This window comes from Myxocyprinus asiaticus, chromosome 6 (genome assembly GCF_019703515.2).
Source record: "Myxocyprinus asiaticus isolate MX2 ecotype Aquarium Trade chromosome 6, UBuf_Myxa_2, whole genome shotgun sequence".
In the NCBI taxonomy this organism is placed as follows: domain Eukaryota; kingdom Metazoa; phylum Chordata; class Actinopteri; order Cypriniformes; family Catostomidae; genus Myxocyprinus; species Myxocyprinus asiaticus.
This window is the reverse complement of record NC_059349.1, coordinates 9,165,022-9,188,482: the sequence shown is the minus strand read 5'-3', so window position 1 is coordinate 9,188,482 and position 23,461 is coordinate 9,165,022. Positions and strand designations below refer to the sequence as shown.

At 40.0% G+C, this 23,461-nt stretch overlaps 1 protein-coding gene across 3 annotated transcripts in view; it reads right to left on the bottom strand.

The window, feature by feature from the left end:
- The window catches only part of dab1b (DAB adaptor protein 1b), a 111,817-nt gene extending 90,916 nt beyond the window's left edge, over nt 1-20,901 (bottom strand). For all 3 annotated transcript variants that reach the window (XM_051699544.1, XM_051699546.1, XM_051699547.1), the window contains exon 1: nt 20,666-20,901. The gene's annotated coding sequence lies outside the window, so the exon portion shown is untranslated. The remainder of the gene's footprint in view (nt 1-20,665) is intronic.
- Between the last annotated feature and the right edge of the window lie 2,560 nt (nt 20,902-23,461).

Below are 23,461 nucleotides of genomic sequence, written 5' to 3'. Positions count from 1 at the left end.
ACAGTGCCACCGCCTTTTGTACAGGGGTGAAATATTGTTTTGTTTCATTCATTATGGTCTCAGTGTGAATAGACCGTTCGTGGGAAGTTCGCCTCACAAATTCATCATGGATTTGGTGTGAACAGGCCTTTACAGTGGGGGAAAACATGCTTACCATCCTCAATGTTTTTATTTTGTGTTTTTTTTTCAAGCCATCTAAAACATGTACTCCATGTGATAACATCTACATTAACTGGTTTTATTCAAGTCGAAACTGAATCTGACTACACTGGGTTACACCAATGAAAGCCATTTAAAGTCATGTAGAATAGCTTAAGGTGGCACTGCTTTCACTGATCGCATTTTCACTTTCACTGATAATTAATCAAATATGCTGACATTATGGTTCAAGGTGTGTATATGTTAAATTACAAACATTGGCCTTTGGACAAAATTGATCGGTAAGAAAGGAAAAATAACTTTAATATACATGTATGACATCGACTAAATCACTATTTAACATTAAACAGTGCCTTCTTCGATAAAGCAACACCTGACCATCAGTGTTGTGTTTGGCTTATTATTAAATTAGTTGTTTTAGATGTGTTTAGTTGGTCATGTGTGGCATTTTTAAGCAATAGTGTTTCTGCTGTAGTATATTAAAACATTTGACTTGTGCATGCAAAGCTCTTGACTCTATATTGAATGTCAGTATCAGTCAGGCAGTGAGAGTCTGGACCGAGGTCAATGGTGTTGTGCGCTTCAGTACTAATGAGATCAAGCCTCACTGTTTCTACAGCATCATGCTGTTCCCCTGTGGGAGCTTCTGTTCACTACACATTATATCTGTCTGTTTCTATTTTAGTTTCCCTTCTGTGCCTAAAACCTGTGAGAACAGTAGCATGCATTAGAGCACAGGGTAAAGTCAAGCTGTTGTTTGCACAAAAAAAAAAAAAAAAAAAAAAAAAACACAGATGAAAGCAAAGTAATACTTGAAACTTGATGCCACTTAATAGTTTTGCAACTTCTCTTTGGGGTTTTTACCTCTCAACCAACAATGTAATGTGGATACTGTATGTATCATAAGTGCCTGAAGAAAAAGAATGTGTGTATAATAATATCAAAATTCAGACTGGTTCTATTATTAATATGCTCATTTGTAATGAGTGTGTTAAATTTTTACAAGTTCTTCCACTTTGCCAGGTATGTGTACTTTGAACCACATATAATATAGGATCTTGTTAATATTTTGCCTCTCATTTTAAGATTGGTATTAGTATATATTACAGTCCAATCTTAAATTTCAGTATACAAGTATACAATGTTAATACAGTGTGTTTTATTTGCCTATGTTGCACTTGTGTAAAGCGTTACCATTTTTCCACAGCCATGAGGTACACTATGCAAAATTCAGCTGGGACCAACACAATGAAAAGATTACAGTCAATATATAGTTGATATAACTAACTGATAATACTATAAATTGAAAGTGATCAACAGTGTCATGTAACCCATTAAACTTGTTGGGGCCAGTAGTGTGTAATACGTTTATGCTTAAAATGTAAAAGTCCCTGGATACATAAATAGTCAAGTGGTACCATTTGAAAGCTTAAAATCTTTTTATTTTATTTTTTTATATTTTTTTAAATCTTTTGATTTACTTACTTGTCTGTGAGCTTGCTTGGGTGAATAATAAAATTTTATGTACAAAAAAAAAAAAAAAAAGCATGCTAAGCAGATATTTGGCAAAATATATTTTCAATCTAAAGAACTTTATGTTTTTGATAATAAAACAGTACATATCTTGGGATCTGAGCTATCCAGTACCACCTAGTTTACACATCTATTCCACTCAGAGGCCGAGATATTGGACAAAACCACGGAAAGGTGTTTGGGATCACAAAATAGAATGGCTGAGTTCGGAATGGCATACTGCCCATACTACTCTTACTATTTCTGCCATAGACACATTTGGAAAGAGTAGTATTGGGTAGTATTCCATTCCAAACTCAGCCAAAGAATGCCTTTGGATGAACACATGGCGAGTACTTAGTTTCATTAGAGCGCTACCAGCATTTCAGATCTGTAAATTGTGATGGCACTTTTTGCATGGATATAGAGCAAACAGAGCCTGAATTACAGGCTTTCAAAGACAGGATGAAAAATGTATGTTCATCATAAGATTGTAAACATATTCAATATTATTTATGAATTATTGGAATGTTTTTTTTTTAATTATTATTATTATTATTCTGTCTGGTTCTGTAAAATAATAACTATATTTTGCAAATAGTCCACTAGTATGTGTGTAAGTTGAGCTTTTTAAATTTGGGCTTGAAAAATTGCAGATGACAGCAAAAATATGCAGCAGAGATTAAGGGGTCAACGACTTATTGTTTTAACTCAAAAGCAAACATGCCACATGTGGATTGAGAAGACTTTCGAATGACCAAATAAGCAAATGATTGGTTTGAAACAATTCATTGAAACGTCATGTTACTTGTGTAACCTCCGTTCCCTGATGGAGGGAACGAAGCATTGTGTCGATGTAGTGACACTAGGGGTCACTCTTGGGAGCCCGAGACACCTCTGGTCTTTGATAAAAGGCCAATGAAAATTGGCGAGTGGTATTTGCATGCCACTACCCAGGACATACGGGTATAAAAGGAGCTGGTATGCAACCACTCATTCAGGTTATATGCTGAGAAGCCGATATAAGGTCCGGCCATTTCAGCGGGTAGTTCAGCGTTGTGGCAGGAGGGACACAACATCTCATTCCCTCCATCAGGGAACAGAGGTTACACAAGTAACCATGACATTCCCTATCTGTCACTCACTCGACATTGTGTCGATGTTGTGTTTCCCCTTCTTTTTTTCTACTCCCTAAAAAAGAAGGGGGATTATCTGACTGGGCAGCCAGGTCTAGTCGGGGGGTGTCCCTCCCAAGGGGAAGACACTGCGGAGACCACACCTCGCCCCAAGAGAGGGGGGGATATTTAAGTGGAAAAATATGTTACATGGTCTTTCCAACCATGTGGGGAGTCTTCAAGGTAGATCCTGCCCAATGGGGGGCTCTCTGTAGACCCTGAAAAACTACAGATAAGTCCGATGAGGGAACGAGGCGCGGTCTGGAGGGATTCAGCCTCCTGGCGCCTTTTAGGAACCTGATGATCAGGTCGTGCTTCCCTAAGGACTTACTGTCGACTTCGTCGTGGTGTGCTGCTATGGCGGCAATGTACACCTTCAAGGTGGAAGGGGACAGCCTCCCTTCCAACCTCTCCTGCAGGAAGGAAAGCACTGATCCGACTGCACATCTCTGGGGGTCTTCCCGACGGGAAGAACACCATTTAGCGAACAGACGCCACTTAAAAAGGCATACAAGCACCTCGTAGAGGGGGCCCTAGCCTGAGTAATCGTGTCTACCACTGCAGGTCCCGTCCAGGGGCCAGACATGGAGATTCCAGAGGTCTGGGCGCGGGTGCCATATGGTGCCCCGTCCCTGAGAAAGAAGGTCCTTCCTCAGGGGAATTCGCCAGGGAGGAGCTGTCGCGAGGAGGGTGAGGTCTGAGCATCACGTCTGGGTGGGCCAGCAGGGTGCTACCAGGACGACCTGCTCCTCGTCCTCCCTGACCTTGCACAGATTCTGTGCACAGAGCACACAACGAGAGCACAGACCGCCTTGGCGGTTGACATATGCTACCGATGTCGTGTTGTCTGTCTGAACTAACAAGTGCTTGCCCTGGATCAATGGCCGAAACCTCCACAGGGCGAGCAGAATTGCCAACAACTCGAAGCAGTTGATGTGCCAATGCAGTCACGGACCCGTCCAGAGGCCGGCAGCTGCGTGCCCGTTGCAAACAGCACCCCAGCCCGTTTTGGAGGCGTCTGTTGTGATCAGGACATGCCTGGAGACCAGTTCTAGAGGAACACCTGCCCGTAGAAACGAGAGGTCGGTCCAAGGGCTGAAAAGATGGTGACAGACCGGCGTGATGACCACGCGATGTGTCCCATGGCGCCATGCTCATCTCGGGACTCGAGTCTGGAGCCAGTGCTGAAGCGGCCTCATATGCATCAACCCGAGCGGGGTGGCCACCACCGAGGATGCCATATGCCCCAGGAGCCTCTGAAAAAGTTTCAGTGGAACCGCTGTTTTCTGTTTGAATGCCTTCAAACAGGCCAGCACCGACTGGGCACGCTCGTTCGTAAGGCACACCGTCAAGGAGACTGAGTCCAACTCCAAACCGAGAAAAGAGATGCTCTGAATCGGGAGGAGCTTGCTCTTTTCCCAGTTGACCTGAAGCCCCAGTCAGCTGAGGTGTGAGAGCACCAGGTCCCTATGTGCGCACAACATGTCTCGAGAATGAGCTAGGATTAGCCAGTCGTCGAGATAGTTGAGAATGCGAATGCCCACCTCCCTTAACGGGGCAAGGGCAGCCTCTGCGACCTTCGTAAAGATGCGAGGAGACAGGGACAGGCCAAAAGGGAGGACTTTGTACTGATACGCCTGACTCTCGGATGCAAACCACAGGAAGGGTCTGTGTAGAGGAAGGATCGAGACGTGGAAGTACGCATCCTTCAGGTCTACCGCCGCGAACATGCCGGACACTCGCCAGAATGCGTTTTTGCGTCAGCATCTTGAACGGGAGTCTGTGTAAAGCCTAGTTCAGAACTAACAGGTCCAAGATTGGCCTCAACCCACCGCCTTTTTTCGGTACGATGAAATAGGGGCTGAAAAACCCTTTCTTCATCTCGGCTGGAGGGACAGGTTCTATCACGCCCTTCCGCAGGAGGGTAGCGATCTCCGCGCAAGGTAGCAGCGTTTTCGTTCTTCACCAAGGTGAAGTGGACATCGCTGAACCTGGGCGGGAGCCCGGCGAAGTGAATCGCGCAGCCGAGTCGGACGGTCCGGACCAGCCCTCGCAATGGATTGGAAAGCGCAAGCCATGCGTCCAAGTTCAGCGCAAGGAGGACCAAAGGGACAACGTCATCGGACGTACAGGCAGGTGGGGCCTCGCGGTGGGGCGGAGCTCGAGGTGCCACACCACGTCGTGGCCGTGCTGAGTCTAAGGACATCGAAGCACTTACCTGGCTCCTTGTGACCACCCCTGGAACAGCCTGGGATGGGAGAGGAAGAGGCCTGTCCTCGTGACCTGTGGAGACTGTCACATTGGGGGTGGATTTGTGCCACAGCTGGGCGCTCAGGGGTGGGAGACCGCCGCTGGAGCGCCAAACCTGCCAGATAGAGTGGTGGACGGTGGTCATGATGACAGCCGTGAACACCGTATACATGACCCAGGGAACAAGGAAACCGCTCTTGCTGAGCTCTTGAGTACTGCAGCCACTTGGGCATGCAGCGCAATTAAATGCAAAAGGTAACAAAAAGATGGAGAGATCTGCTTACCTGCTCCAGAGCAGCGGGTTTTGTTTGTCCCTGGGTCGCCCGTCTCAAGGGTGCTTTGAAGCCTTTCACGGGTTCTGGGCGGCCGCGAGACGGGTGGTGTCTGCTTCCTGCGGTAGGCTCCACGCCGGGGCCAGGCCAAAGGGGCGGGCTGCGGCAGAGCTGGTGCAGTCACCGCAGGGGGACGCCCTTGGTGATGAGTAGATGGGGTGCGGGATCTTGAGCCGCGCTGGGGCAGGATATGCCGGCTAGCATCCGTCTACTGCTCCACCACCGAAAACTGCTGGGCAAAGTCGTTGACGGTGTTGCCGAATAGGCCCGCCTGGGAAATGGGGGCAGCAAGGAATTGTGTCTTGTCGGCCTAGCCCATCTCGACCAGGTTGAGACAAAGGTGGCGCTCCTGGACCACTAGTGTGGCCGTCGCTCAGAGAGCGAGGTCGGTCGCCGAGCGCAGTTCCTGCATCAATCCCAGGGCGGAACTACCCTCGTGCAGTTCCTTTAGCGCCTTGGCGGACTTGCAGGAGAGCCATGGCATGCAGGGCGTAGGCGGCTTGTCCAGCGGCACCATAGGCCTTGGCCATCAGAGACGACGTAAACCTACAGGCCTTGGACAGGGGCTTGGGGTACCCGCTCCAGGTGGTGGCGCTCTGCAGGCATAGGTGCACCGTGAGCGCCTTTATTCACCGAGGGATTGCCGAATAGCCCTTGGCCGCCCCACCATCGAGGGTAGTGAGGGCAGGGAAGCTGAAAAGATCGGGACCGGGCAGTTAAAAGTGCCTCCCACGACCTTGTCATCTCTTCATGCACTTCCGGGAAGAAAGGAACTGGGGCAGGGCGTGGCTTTGTGCGGCGCCGCGAGCCCAGGAACCAATCACCGAGCTGCGAGGGTTCAGGGAAGGGCAGTGAGTTCCACTCTAGCCGACGCTCGCGGCTGCCTGGGAAAGCATGTCGTCATTTCCGCGTCAGCCTGTGACTGGGCAATCATCCCCGAAGGGAGGAGCCCAGCTGAGGCTTCTGACTGGACGAGCCCGCTCTCCGATGCTGCGCTCGAGAGCTCATCACTTTCGCGGGCTCCGAATAAGAGGTCGAACTCGCCGTGAGATGAGCCGGCGGACTCATCCGGAAGCCCGATCGGGGCAGACGAGCGTGCTGGGGAATGGGAGGTCCGCAGGGGGATACCCGGCAGAGGCGGTCCCATTGGGGTCCCCAAATTGCCCCCAGTGCTAGCCGCGCTGGCCTCATACCCGTGGGTAAAAGGGCCGAGGCGGGGAGCCTCTGGAGTGGCTTGCTTTCTTATGAAGGTGAGCTGCGACCGCAACGTTGCCATGGACATATCCTCGCAATGAAAACATGACTATCCACGAACGCTGTCTCCGTGTGAGCAGTGCCCAGATACAAAAGACAGTGATCGTGACCGTCAGAAGGCGAGAGATAACGAGCGCAACCAGGAATAACACGCAATCGGAAAAGCATCTTTAGAAAGACACGTCTTTAAAAAGACGTTCCGTGTGTGCTGCTCTTTTAGAGAAATATACTCTTTTATTTCTGCCGAAGCGCCCAAGGGCAGTCTCTGCAGTGCACCAGTGCAGAGGAGGGAGAAGCCACTAAAATGTGCCATCAGATCCAGCAGAGGTGAATGAACAGTAGTATTCAGCTCAGTGAGCATGACTGTTCGGCTCCGAAGAGAAAATCTGAATGAGTGGTTGCATACCAGCTCCTTTTATACCCGTATGTCCGGGGGAGTGGCATGCAAATACCACTCACCAATTTTCATTGGCCTTTTATCAAAGACCAGAGGTGTCTCAGGCTCCCAAGAGTGACCCCTAGTGTCACTACATCGACACAACTTCGAGTGAGTGACAGACAGGGAACAAAAAGTTTCTATTTAACCGATTTGCTAAAATGAGTTGGACACAAAAACTAATCGACCAATTTATAAAACCTAACCCTGACCCTAACAAATGAAATAAAATAAAAATAAAATAAAACAGAAACTATAAGCTACACAAAAACATAAATTAACATGGCCTTCCATTTTAGTATAAGGAGACTTTTTGATATGCCTGAAAGGAAGCAACCTCTTTAAAACATCAAGCTGCAGTGTTGTTTTTACAAAGAACACATGGGATGCAGCACTTTATTTGCCCGGCATTGTTGGACAATCTAATCCAGAAATGTAAAGCTTGAGTAGTTACATTTACATGTCAGTGACAGAGCCAGTGCTTATGGCAGCTGTTCTGGTCTACTTAACACATGCTCTAATTTTAAAGTTGTCATTTAACACATACACTAAGCCAAGACAAAATTCCATCTTATCCTTTATTGTATGAATATTGGTCATTTGTATTCTTTGTAGCAATGAGTGGATACAAAACCGTATGCTTGTATTGCAAAAGCCTCAGCCTCAGAGGTTGTATTGTGGTATCATTGATTTCAGATAAACCCACCTAAAACGGCACATAAAAACTGAATAAACAGTGGTTGCTCGATTTGCATGTCATTCAGGTGCTCTTTTAGTGTTTTAGTGGGCACATCTTGGCTGGAATAAGCTGCAATCTGGACCAGATTTTATAATGATAGTCAAAAGACTGGCTACACAAGCCTAGCATTGTCTCTACTCCTGAATTTACCAACACTGTTCCAAGGTAAACTAACATATACAGTCAAAACCTAGTACAAAATTTAAGCAGTGACCGAATAGGGGTTAGTGTCTGTACCGGTTGAAACCTGGGTCATGGCACCAATAAATAAATAAATAAATGTAACTATTTTTTATCTTACTATTCATGTAAATGTCAAACATTAAAATATTTTTTGTGTGTAATTAGTCTTTGTACGATGCAGTTTCAGCTTACACAAATAATTAGGCTATAATGTGATTAAATCCGGGAATCGCAGGAGGTGTGAAATATCTCAATATGTTCCTTCTTCACAGACATCTGATAATGAATATTACAGCTCACTGGCAGCTTGTCACATTGCTAGCCATAACTACTAATCTATCAGTCACTTGTGCCAGCAAAACCCATTTGCATCGTATTTAGTACAGAGACATCATTGTGAAAAAGGACACTTAAAGCTTAATTTAGTGTACTAGCTTAGAACAAACTCAATTTTTTTTTTTTTATCTTAAAGTGACTTGATTATCCTTGTTTTGTTCCACTTTAATACATCATAATAGCTGGCAGAGCTATGAAAACAGCTTATATGGGTCATTTGACCTACAGAGAACACGCTTGAGGGAAAAGCAGTTCATATGCTGAATCACTCAAGGGGTCTTCTAAACAAGCAGACTCTTCAAGGAACAATGAACAGCATTTAACCTTACCTACTAAATATCTGATTCAGGCTCATTTTAAATGTATCTTTAGGAACCAGTGAGGTTATGTATAGTGGTTGACCGATATATCGCCGAGGCAGATAAATTGGCCGATATTCTGTCTTTTTTCTGATAAATTTTACCATTTGGATGATTTTTTTCTTGAGGGCGCCGAAAATCACCTGCTTGCATGTGAAGCATCTGAGACATGTAAACCAGTCACAGTTCGTTTTGTTGCTACGTGCCATCATGTTACTACAATAATAGACCGGTGTGCAACACAGTCTCATTTAAAAGGTCCGCATATCATAGCCGTGGTAGATGCATAATGTTAAAGTGCTCACCTGTTTTATTATCCCTCTCTCTCCTCAATAGTGTCCTGTAATTTTTAACTCTCTTGTCTAATGATAAAAAGGCAAATATCAATAAAATTAATATCATAAACCATCTGCAAATATGCACATATCTCATTTAAACAGATATAATAAACCAACCACACAACTTCAGCAGATCCAGCATCCTGTGGAACGCTCAAAAATCTTCCTCTGAAGCACGCATTCTAACAGTCTCTCCTAAACAGCTCCTTGTAACTTTTCTAATGATAAAAGGCAAATATCAATAATACTTCTATTATATACCGTCAGCAAATATGCAGATATCTAGTTTAAAAAGAAGTCATTCAAGAACCTCACGAAAATCCAGAGTTTTCTTCCAGTCGAACGCTCATCTAATATCTTCCTCTGAAGCACGTATTCCATCAGCCAGAATAAAAAACTTCAGGATCAGGATCAAAAGTTCCTCTCATTCACAAATCATGAAGGATCCACATGAGCGCGTGAGTGCAACTTCAAGGCTGCATCCGAAACCAGGAAAATGCTGCCTCCGGAGGCTATATATGGAGGTAGGATGAAAATAAGGTGTTTTTCAAACTGTTCAGAGACCAGTTTCCTTAAGAGTTCCATTCATTCAACACAGATGTCAGTTAAGCCATTAACTGATTAGGCAGCAAGGTAGCAAGTCAGCTGCCGACATTTTCGGATGCAGCCCAAGGTAAAAGCGCTTCATGTGTGCTATAAGTAAATGCCTTATTCATTATGCACTGTATGTACAATTGGTTTGATTCTGTATTTTTTGAGAAAATGGGATTGCTAATGTGGACATGCCATCCATGGTTGCTAGACTACTGTTTGTACTGTTATTTATTCCCTTCTTCCTAATATATTAATAATTTCTTCATGTGCAAATAAATTACTAAAATTTGATGACTAAACAGAAATCTGAAGAAACTGATATCTACCATTTAAAATACAAAATAATTTTTTTGTTTTGTGTGAAATTGAGTAAATATATAGTGCTAAATAAGAGTTTATTATTATTATTATTATTATTATTATTTTAGCAATTTTATGTTTATTATTTACTATATTAAATTGAGTGATATATCTGCATTGTATCGGCCTATCGGCCACCCTGTTCTCTGGATATTGGCACTGGCCATTAAATTACCCTTATCGGTCGACCACTAGTTATGCAATTTGTGTTGCAGCCTACTTCTATTCTAAAAATTAAGACATGTATTACTTAGTGTGATATGCCATTTTTTACGCAGTAAAACATGAATTAAAATCCCTAACGATCATTCTTAAAGGGATGGCTCACCTAAAAATGACAGATGAAAGTGAACGGTGACTGAGGCTGTCAGTTTCTAAAATCTGCTTAACATCTCCTTTTGTGTTCCAAGGAAGAAGGAAAGTCATATGGGTTTATTTCCAGGTTTAAATTAGATAAGTACAAGATTTTCATTGTGATCAGGGCCTTGGAAAGACAGGGGTCCCAGCAGAACCCCTGACTCTTTTCCTGCATGATTTTGTGATATATGGTCACTCTGCACAGGTAAGCTAAAATGAAGGTTGCTCTTACTTGATAATAAAAGATGATCTAGTGTGTGAGACGTTCAGTGGTTTATCCTAAAAGCACTTTTTTATTTTAAACGCAAAATGCACTTCCCATTTGTACAGCACAGTGCAACTCATTCATAAACCAATGTCAACTGCCGTCATAAACAAGATTTGACTCGATAGTATGGAGCGGATAGCAGCGTAGACCACAAAACCTATAAGACTACTTGAAGCACTATGGAGAATGTCAGACATCTCATAAGGCCAGTCATAATGTGTGCCATTACTGTAGTAAACACCAACTGTAGTAACAGGTATTTTGACAGATATATGGATTCATATTAAAACTCTATAAGGGTCTACTTTGTTTGTATTATAACAATGGCAGTTAGTTGGCAGTTAATAGTTTCTAAATACATAGGCCCCGGCACACTTCCTATGAAATAAAAAAAATGCATGCGTATGACGTCATTTAGAATAAAATCTGTCCAAAAAAATCTGTTTTTGCATTCGTTTTGGTTGTTCATAACAGCTCGCCAGGGTGAACTTTAAGGAAAGCTTCTTACCGGCTGCTAAACACCTTCTTATCGGCTGCTAAACACCTTCTTACTGCCACTGTTCCACATCTTCAGTAGGTGTGACATGGAGATCCACCTACTTTGAGGAAGACAGCTAATTACCGTTCAGTCAGTTAAGATCAGTCAACATGAACTTACCTACATCTGTATGATCGTTCGCGTAGATATTTTCCAAGACCCTGTCATGAGATTTTTTTTTTTTGTTTAATTAGTTTACAAAAGGAATTAAATCTACTCAAATACTCTAAGTGCCTTTTCACTCTATTGTTTGATATGCTGCTTCATTCATGTGCCGTCTGCAGAGTAAAGTCATTAACACATCTGCCTCTCATCATTCTTTTGTCTGTATTCTGCCCATTAACACTCTTTTATACACTTATCCTTGCAGTAGTATCAAAGTCATCATAAATTTGAATAACAGTGTGTGAACGGTAAATATTATGGCCACGTATAGTGTGTTAGCGCATTAGCGCCAAGAATTCCGAATGTAAATAAGACAAATTAAACATTATCTACTGCATACATATTACTTTAAATCATCATCGAGTGGTTAAAACAGTTTCTTTTACTGACCTCATGTGAATTCTACTCATAGAATGAGGCATGAATGCACTGATAACACATTTTTACATGCTCCTCTAAATGCCTTTCCACAGCGGTGTCTGAATGTTCAAAAACAGTATGTCATTGCTGAGCTGTTTCAAACTTATTTTTGGCTCTTAGCAAAGAACAAAGAAGTTGTAGGCAAATGTAGGCAAATTTGTGACCATTAGCACAAAAGGTCAGGTTTCCTTGTTTCCATTGAAGCAAACAAGATGCCAGCTCAAGCACTTGCTGTCATTAAAATACCAAATGCTGAGAAATTCTGAAATTCATGTTTTTAATATAACTTTTACAAAACAGAAACATTTTCACTACTGGTCTCAGACTTTGGACCCCATTGAAAGTATTTAAAAGTAACCTTATAGGGATAGTTCACCCAAAAATGAAAATTCCCTTATTATTTACTCACTCTCATGCCATCCCAGATGTGTGTGACTTTCTTTCTTCTTCTGAACAAAGACTTTTAGAAGAATATCTCATCTCTGTAGGTCCATACAATGCAAGTCAATGGTGATCAGACCTTTGAAGCTCCAAACAATCACATAAAGACAGCATAAAAGTGGTTAAACCCATATCTTCATAAGTGATATAAGTGTGGGTGAGAAACTGATCATTATTTAAGTCCTTTTTTTTAACATAAATTCTCCACCCTGCCCAGTAGGTGACGATTTGCATGAAGAATGAAAATCGCCAAAAACAAAAGAAGAATGTGAAAGTGAACGTGGCGAAAGACAGTAAAAAAGGACTTAGATTTTGATTAGTTTCTCACATACACCTATCATATTATATCGCTTCTGAAGATAAGAATTTAACAAATGGAGTCGCATGGATTACTTTAATGCTGCCTTTTTGTGCTTTTGGAGCTTCAAAACTTTGGTACCCATTCATAGTATGTTGCATTGTTGTAGGAATTAACTAGCTAGTCATGACTGTTTCCCAAAACCGTAGTAACTATGTCACACATTCATCGTTCGAACCACATCGGTTGAGCTGTTATTAATGACGTTACTCAGGGGGTGGAGTAATTTCCGCAAATATTTAATTATATTAGCTCATCTAAACGTACACCAGAAAGACATTTATTCCAAGAAAGCTGCTAAAGACGCGAAAGCAGCACGCACTTTGTAATGCAACTGATGCATTGTGCTGCAATAGATGGGTTTCACTCTATATTAGACTTCGGTGTTTCCATGATGCACTTGAGCACATGCGCACTCTTCAAAAACATATAAACGGCATTTATGCATTAATATAAACACATAAAAACATATAAACATATAAAAATATGTTTTTATAAACACATAAAAACAGCCTGCACTCGCGTTTACGTGATGTTTCAGAACGCCGCTTTCTGCAAAACTCTAGAATAAATTGTCTTCTTAAATGCATTTAAACATGGTCAAAGTGTTGAAGGAATATAAGCCATATATAGAATAAAAGATAACGAAGCCTCAGCGAAGTTAAATAATGTCCACACATCAAACTAACAAGGAACTATGTTTCTAACAACAGGTACAAATTCGGGAAACACCAAATCATTGAACTATTGGTAATAATGGAACTTGCGACCATAGTTGTCTAACGATGCTTTTAGGAAACGCACCCCTGGTCGGAATTTGCAAATTAACAGTAATGCTTTGCTTGTTAGTTTGCACTTTTTGAGGAATCAATCTACGAATGGCTTAATTGTATATTCTTTGCATATTAAACGTAAAGTTTGTGACTCCAGCAGCACTTAAATTGCAATGTTTTTAAGGGACTTTGGCCTTTACCCTGCAGTCTCATCATGCCCCTTTCACCAGACAGAGGAAAACGGTTTGATGACATTGCCAGATTGAACTGCAGCTTGATGTGCTACATCCCTGGTAACTAAGTGTAAAGATACATATTGTGTAGTAATGATTGAGCTTGTAATGAAGGAACTCAACTCAACAATTTTTCAAACATACAGTAGTATCCCTGCTCAACAACTCATTACATGTAGTCACGTGCCAAACTCAAGACAATGAGACATTAAGAATTTGTTTCTGACACTTGTGTCTAAACAAATATTTTCTGTTTTGTACTTAAAGTAAAAAAAAAAAAAATCCTCCAATTTCCTTTGAGTTACTAGAAAAATTTAACTTCCTCCAACTTAAAACATTGGACTTTAGAATTTGTTCAGCGTATCTCAACATCTGCCCCAATGGTGACATATATCCACAGATTATTGAGCAAGCCAACAAACTGGTTTGTCATAGGGTTTTATATTTTACATTAAAGTGGACATACAGAAGAGTGTGACTCAGTCAATGCTGCATTAACGCCTCCCACTCAACATAACGATTCATTAGTTCGGTGTGCTCGGCCTCCCTTGAGGTCTTATATCACAGATGAGTAATGACTGGCAGAAAGGGAATAGGCAGAGATGTGTGTCTCTGTGAGAGACTAGGGCAGACGGCACGGCTTCTGCCACCCACCCTCAAATCCCCCATTACATGCCAGATGTTGCAGGCCAAGTTTTCATAATTCACCCATGGGAAAAAAAAGCATTAACATGCAAAGGCTCAGAATAAAACATCAGTATTTATGTCACCATATGCTTAACAGTTAATTTCAACTGATATAAGCTGTCTGTGATTTGTGTGCTTAGTAAAATTAAGTCTTAACTCTTTACTCGGGGCAAGGTGGCAATGACACCCCAAAGTTTTGTTACAATATGTCAAACCATTGCCAAGATATAGCCATACTTCCTGTTTGCATCCTTGCCATCATATTCTTGTGGCCACTTCTGGGGAATGGTTTCAAAAATCCATTTGATAACTTTGCTGGGGCTTTATCTGAAGATTACATGAGCCAAATTTGATGAATCTGCAGAAAGAGGCGAAAAAAGCAAAGGCGGTGGAAAATCTCAGATCTGCAAGAGGAAAAAAAACTGTTAAACTCAGCATGACTCAAGGAATCTGAACCTGTTTAATTTTGAAACCTCTGTTTTCAGTTTATTAATGTCATAATTTTCTGAAGTATGCAGTAATGGAGAGCATTCTAGCATTCTAGATTGTCCCTGTATTAAAGGTACTGTAATTCACTTTGGATAAAAGTGTCTGCTAACTGACTACTTGTAGTCTGTAGGAGATTGTCATATATATAAGATGTGGTAGATGGTATACTATGTACCACATCACTGAAGAAACATCCTCAACACTTACTGATACTAGGATCTTGAATGTATTTCTCAACTATATAATATTTATTTAAGGCTGTCAATCAATTCTTTTTTTAATTGAATTAATTACATGGTATGCTGATTAATTAATCAAAATAATTGCAATTAATTGATAAATCAATATTTGCAGAAAAAGTCCCCAAAATAAAAAATAAAAATTCAATATATGATTAAATACGGAGTAATTAATATATTTAAATAATTATAAATATAATATAAATACATTACTGTGGCATAATAGTAAAAATTGATGACATTACAAAAAGTGGCTTTATAGGTTAATATATTGTTTTTATTTCTGTATCACTGAACAAGCCTATCATTGGCCTACAGTCCACAGCAAACCATTTTGAAACTGAATTGGTAAATCTGTCCAAGGTAGACTTATTATAAGGGGCTTTTCTAAGGGCTTGCTACGAAAACATTCATCAGATGGAAGCTTTTGAAGCATCTCACTTTGGTTGTGTCGTGTCATAAACACAGCGTTAGTAAGACGCTGTGCATTGCCAGTTACAGTGGTAAACTGCTGCCGCTTGTGCTCACGTTGATGACGCAATCAGACCGCAGTTCAGACCCAAATAAAATAATGTGAACAGAGCAGCCTGATCTCATGAACATTACGTGACCAAAATTACGTGCTTCATTACATGTTTTGCTGCAGTTTTCTAGTGAAATGTCCAGCGGGGGGCCCCAAAAATGAATGAAATGGTGTCGTAATCAGACAAGGTTTTTATAGTGAATATTAGATGGAGGTTTTAATGAGTAAAACGTAACTCCCTAATCTAAAACTTTAGCCTAAACGTAACCAACAGTGTTCTAAATGCAAATGAGAGGTAAACAAAACAGACACCCTTACCCAAAATAAACACCTAAACCTAACCGATAGTGTTCTTCTTGCAAATGTGACACGAAAAGCACATTTTCTGAAGCAACCACAACATTTTGTATCACTTCTATGACACTTTCAATTTATGCGTCAGCGTGTTTGGCTGGTCTCGAACTGCGGTCCTCTGAGTACAAAGTCCAACACTCTCAACACACTCTCACGGCGAAATCGTCAGGATTCCTACGACTTTTCTAAATTTGGCTAATTCATATGATATTGTGCGACTGCACTCATTTGAATTCCTACGACTTTCACTACAGCCAATGATGTCGCTGGACATTGTTTCCATCTAATACGCGACAATTACTTGCTTCTGTCACACACAACAGCTTCATATCATGTTTACACACTACTGATTGGTTAAGTTTAGATAAGGGGTTTGGGTAAGGGCATAATATTTATAAGTATGTCCTTAATGCCTTGTGCATAGAACTCACTCTTCCGCATTAGACATCCGGGAATTTGCACGTGAAGTCGTACGAGTTTATGTGAACAACATCATGCGAGACCATACGAAATCAGCAACTCATAAATTACGTACGACTTTTTATGATATCGGGTTGACACTCTATGAGGTGAGCTACCAAGGAAGCTAATCACATTGGATTAAATGTGTAAATGTAGGTGCGTCAATAGGGGGTAGGAAACATACTCTGGTTCGGATCACTAATAAAAACAAGTGTGAAAGCACCCTAAAACTGCACGCTGCCTGACTAACAGGAGTTGCGCTTACTGTCCCCTGCTGACTGGGACTCGCAAAAACATACAGGTACTTTAAGCTTAAATTGCACTAATAGGAATATTCTTTATTACAGTCCGGGGACATAATTGCATTCATTTGATTTTTTATTAATTAATCGCACTGAAATAATGCATGAAATCACCAGCCCTAATTTATCCTGTAAATAAATTGGTAGAGCATGGCACTAACAATGCCGAAGATTGTTAGATTCCCATGGAACACAAAAACTGATAATGTACAGAAAGTCACTTTGGAATAAAATATCTGCCAAATGCAAAGTGTAAATGCAAATGCATTCAGACATAAATCTGTGTTGACATCCAGAAAAGATACTGATCGTTCACTTTTCTTGATTAATATTCTTCTGAACATTCTAGGAGGAAAGTTAAGAAAAGGATAATAAGTCTATACAGTAAACAGTTTTTATTTGACTTTGGTTTGTGCTGCTTTGGGACCATATAATCTGAGCAGTAAGAAGAAAATTATTTGAACTAGACTGAAAAAACTAAATCACTTGACAAAGATAAAACACACAATATATCATGATTCCTTTAGCGTGGTGCTACACCAGATGGGACCATGATCTTAGATTTCAAAAGTTATTACTGTTCTCTCTCCAGTAAAAATATTCATGGGGCCAGGAATCCAGTAAAGATGATTCCAAAGTTGGTAAATCAAATCTTTCTCTAACATTTTCCTTAGTGGCATCAAGAATTCACTACATAAATGTAATTTTGGTGACACTGCTTAGCCAATATCTTATTAATTAAATGTAATTGTAAATTGGCTTGATTTCTTAAAGACCCCCTCCAGTGAAAATCAAGTTTTTAACCTTGTTTACATGTCCATATGGTGTTTTTTATATGCTAAAAGACATACCATGAGTGAAATCAGCAGTCAACACCATGGCTGAGCATTTTCGCCTTGGAACGGCAGTTTACCAAAGACAGACTTAAAAACACGGATTCAGACAGCCAGGGTTTCATACGCCACAAACCTAAGGAACCAATCCCGTCAACTTGCGGGGTGGGGCTTTTCATATCATTAGCATATGCTACAGCAAAGCAAGGGGTATCAGGAGAAGCTAGGTGTAGCTACGTACCAGTATTTTGCAAGACATGTTCTGTTTTCGGATGCAAAGTTGCAAAAGGACAAATGGTGATCTCATGTTTTACCAAAGGATCTGAAAATCCGAGATAAATGGGTGCAGTTTATTTGTAAAAATCGTAATGTCCCAGCAAAACTTCCAGAGAAAATTTGGGTTTGCAGTAGTCATTTTCCAGAGAACTGTTTTGAAAATTTTACCCAAAAACAGATGGGTTTTGCCACTAAACTCATATTGAAGCCCAACGCGGTTCCATCAGTTTATCCTGGGGACACAGCGAGCCCAAGCTGCAGGCGAGCAGTGCAGGGGTGAGTGGAGATGGAGGCGGGAACTCATTTGCATATTCATAGATCCACACATACTAAATGATGCAAATGTATAAAGTTATATCTAAGCCATTTTAAGGCATGAAGGGATTATTTTCATGGAAAAAAAATTTAAATATATAATTTTGATTAACAAAGATGAGAAAGTCCATGCCATTTGTGATGCAATGACAAATAAACAAGCAATCAAATAACATAACACAGGGTGACCATACATCCTTTCTTTCCCGGACATATCCTCTTTTTCAGACCTGAATAAAAGTGTCCAGCCGGGATTTCAAAATTGCCTCTAAATGTCCGGGATTTGGCTTTGTCTTCATAATGATGTGCTCTTTACAGTTAGTACTATCATACATTCTGTGTATTTGATACTGCACTTCAATATTCATGCGTATATGTCCTTACGTGTGATTATTCTGGCTGAGAGCAGCAGCACGCACTCTTTCAAAGTACTTTCTCTCTCTCGCCCGCACGTGTGCTGTATGTGTGTGCGGGAAAGAGATCGCCATTCACCAGAAGTGCTCTGCCACTCTCATCCAGAAATATCAATAACATACTGTAAGTACACTTTGAAAAGTACGTTCCCCAACTCTGCAAATTGTTAAATAGAACAAATGTTTTATCAGACTCACGTTTCTGCACAAAGCCATTTCTAACTGAAAATGTTGACTATATCGAGACAAAAATCAAATATGCTACATATTAGGTACATTTAAACTAATATGACGGATGAAATAGACCATGATGGAAATTGTACAACTCAGTCCGTTACATATTTGTAGCGCAACCTCTGTGTGTTAACTGTAAAGCTGGCACTTGCGTTTCAATGGCAAAAACGTCAGAAAATACAATGAAGAACACATGTGAGGGGAGAAGTCTCAATTCACCAATTATCCATAATAAATATAATGTGAAAAGAATGTAACGCCAACCCAAGGTGAGTTTGATCTTGACTTTAGGGAAGTAGGCTACACCTGGACACAGCAGGAGGACTGAAAAGTGTGAAGTGTAGTAGAATAAAAATACATTTCTAATGGTATCTGATCTTTTCTCTTTTTATTTTCTGTTTAATTTTACGGGCATTATTAAATGTTTTAATATTACCATTTATTAAATGTATTAAACACATTAAATATGTTTAATCAATTACATTACATGATTTCACCAATAATTTTAGATTCAACTAAATTGAATGGACAAAATAAATAAAAAATTCAAAATAATATTAACTCTGGTTGTAATGACTAACGCAGCTTTCAGTTTCTTTAGGCTCTGTTTGAGTGGAGAGAAAAAAATCAGCAAATAATTGAAATGTCAAAAGAACACAATAAGAAGTGTGTTGAAGGACAGTTTTGTCTTCATACTCGTAAAGCATATGGTTTCATTCTGAAACCACTTTGAAATTTGTTCAGCAGGAAACTAATCATAATACATATATATATATATATATATATATATATATATATATAACAGAGGTGTTTTTGTTGCATTTATATTGACAAATAGTTTTTCTTAGTTGTGAAGGTTAAAATAAGATTAAAATATTGATGTTGAGTTTACGGTTACAATTTTAATTCAGATTCATGAACAAATTGATTCGGACTCTGCCTCTTTTGGACTCAGACTCAACTCGGATTCAATTGTTTTAAGACTCGGACTTGACTTGGACTCGACTGAGGTGGACTCAAACCCAACACTACTATTTTGTACAGAAGTCCTCTATATTAACCATCAGCTTAATCAAATTAAAAGGCAAGTTCAAATGTAGCTCATTTATTTTCATGAGTTGAGTCTGATAGTCAAGATAACCGCATCCCAACCCCCACCACCAAAAACCTTCAGCATACTGAATGTTGTACTGACATGCCTATTATGGCAGTTTGAGCAAGGACCACACAATCTGAAAGTTCCAGGTTCATTTTCCCCCAATAACCCAAATAAAATGCTTTTTAAATAGTGCACAGGCATTAGGATGAATGGAATAACATTTACCGGGGTCTGTTTGCTGGCAAACACAGAACACTTCCCCAACGTTAGATTCACATTTGCTTATTTTTAGGGGGGAACAATATCATAACGTTCCGGGAATGTTCTAATTATATTAGGAAAACCTCTGGTTCTGAGGGTTTTGTGTGATAACCTAATAACAACTTATACATAGCATTCTCTAATGGCAAGTTTTGGGGGTTATTTTTAATAACTGTAAAATAACGTTCACAGAACGTTCCAGGAACCAAATTATTGGCTGAGTGTCAACATACTGTAATAATGATAATATATTAATGAACATTACTGACAGTTAAAAGTGCGACTTTAATCCTGAAACATATTAGTCAAGCAATTTCCAAAAAAATAAAATAAAAAACACAATGGAACGAAAAACATCAGAGCCAATTTACTATTCACTATTTTACCAGTGTTTCAAACATCGTCGAAATGGACCGTTTTCACCAAAACAGTTCACTGACTCGTTGCTTAAACTTCATTGTCAGTAGTACGGTGTATACGGAATGAAAAATACGTGCACTTTACTCTAATAACTGAGTACAAATTTAGAAGTTTACATTCTTACATTTTTAAACGCTAAGCACCTGTAACAGAAACATCGCGTCGCATTCTTACTCACCCAATGAACGGCCAAACGTCGCGATTACTTCCAATGTAACGGATTTATTCCAAACAGTATCGATGTCCCAGCAGCTCTCATGGTCAAATTTGAGAGTTAAATCCATTTTATTACCGCTTCAGCACATCTGAATGTGACATGCAGACCGAACAAGTGCATCTTAAGTTGCTCAGTTTCAGCCTCTCCTATTGAACATCACCCCTCTGATACTCGACACCAACAGTCACATTGACGCTAGAGATATAAAATATGCTTCTTCTCAGCCCGAATAATCTGCTATGAAGAGAAATGGGGCGGGAGGAGAGAGAAACCCCAGTGACAACATGATTCAAATGCACAGAGGATAATGCAGGATGAGTGAAGGGGGATGGGAGCAGAATTAAATGGAAAAGGGGAATCAGATGCCCACTTTTTATTGGAGCTATGACACACGGTATATGGGATGATAGAAATCTTCATGATTACAGAATAACTTAATATTTCTCAGGGATTTGAGGGTAAACGTTTGAAGTATAATTAAGTCATACACAATTTAATGTTACTGAACATACAACAGTAGAAGAGAAAGAGGATGTCCACGTCTGGTGTCCTTTTTGTAATAGTACACAACTTTGACAGCAGGGATCTTAAAATAGTGGCAAGGACTAATTTCATAAGATCCCCTCAAGCTATAGTTTATCCTTAAAGGTGCACTCAGTAATTTTTTCCTCATTAAAAAAGTGTAACTCCTAAAGACATGAATTGTAATTTTCCAGTATATGTATAAAATCATGAGCACTCACATTAAAATGAAGACTCCAGTCATATCAGTAACCTTATAAAAGCTGTTTTATTCTACATGGAGAGGGTCCACACATGGGGGCTGCCATGTTAGAATCACATGACCAGCCAAATACTACTCGCTTAATCTCAGTAACAGTCCTGATATTTGAAACTTTCACTCACTGATTAAAGTAATCATGTCTGACTGTGAATACTACATTTCTACAATGACATCTGAAACTGAAATCTATTGAATTTAAATGATGCTGCATCCAAGCCTCTAGGTGTCAGTGTAAGTTCAAGATGACACAGAGACAAAAGTTACTGAGTGCACCTTTAAAATTCATCCCGCAAATCAGTTGTCACTCTCTGCAATTTGGTTTGGCCTTTAATGTTATGTTAAATGGCGTAATTGTTTTCAGTATCCTAATATACAAATATACATTTATAATATAATATATTGAATATAATATAATGTATTATAATATAACAGCCTAATATTTTTGGGTCAATGAAATGATGCAAAAAAATGTATCCATGTACATTTTTTCAAAATACATAAAAAAATAAATAAAATTTTTTGTTTTTAAATGCAAATAACACAAAACGATTACTTAAACACATCTTTTCTATAATTAACATGTTTTATCTTTGTGAGTTCAAAGATAAAAATTATATTTTAAGCTCCAGAAAAAAAAAAAAAAAAATATCAAAATGACTAAGCTGTGTAACCGTCCACAGACAGTAATAAAAAAAGACAAATAATAAAAATAAAAAAAAACATAATAAATAAATTAGTATAATTAAAGCTAAAATTATTGGAAAATTATTGAAAATTATTATTACGGTCTACGTCTTACGCAGGCTCTTTGTTTTTATTGAATGTTTTAATCCTGCTGGACCTTCCACCATCCACTGTAAGCTGTCCACTATAGGACCATCCTGTAGTTCAAGTCTTAACTGAAATTGTTCAAATGCATTTGTTCTAATCTTTGAGAATACAACAATGCAGATACTGTTAAGTGATGTGTTCAGTGCAGCTCAAGCAATTCAATAAACTGGACACAATTCATTAACAAAGAGACTGCAAACCAACAACCAAATAATAGATCTAATCTGTCTTTTAATATTATTAGTAGTGTTGTTACTGCCTAGGCAAGGCAATTAAGCATCCATATTATTATTATTGCTTATATTTAGGTTTAGGTAATTTAACAAACCCAAACTTTGGCAAAACTTGTGCTAAGGAAGGAATTATATACCTCAAATCATATGTCTTATTGAGGAGAAGTGTGTTATTACTTTTCTAAACTATGGGAGTTACAAAAAACAGGATTTTATTTATTTATTTATTTTAGAAACTTACATTAAAGGAGGGACCAGAGCCATATCTAGGAACAAGAATATCTTGGAGATTTGGGGTTGGGCTCTTTTAACTGGGGCTAGTACGTATCCACCCACAACACCCTAGCAACCATAAAGTTAATGCGATATAAACCACCCAGAACACCCTATAGCAAATGCATAACAACGTCTTGGCAACCACCCACATCACCCTAGCAACCATAAAGTTAATGCGATATAAACCACCCAGAACACCCTATAGCAAATGCATAACAATGTCTTGGCAACCACCCACATCACCCTAGCAACCATAAAGTTAATGCGATATAAACCACCCAGAACACCCTGTAGCAAATGCATAACAACATCTTGGCAACCACCCACATCACCCTAGCAACCATAAAGTTAATACAATATAAACCACCCAGAACCCCCTGTAGCAAATGCATAACAACGTCTTGGCAACCACCCACATCACCCTAGCAACCATAAAGTTAATGCGATATAAACCACCCAGAACACCCTGTAGCAAATGCATAACAACGTCTTGGCAACCACCCACATCACCCTAGCAACCATAAAGTTAATGCGATATAAACCACCCAGAACACCCCATAGCAAATGCATAACAATGTCTTGGCAACCACCCACATCACCCTAGCAACCATAAAGTTAATGCAATATAAACCA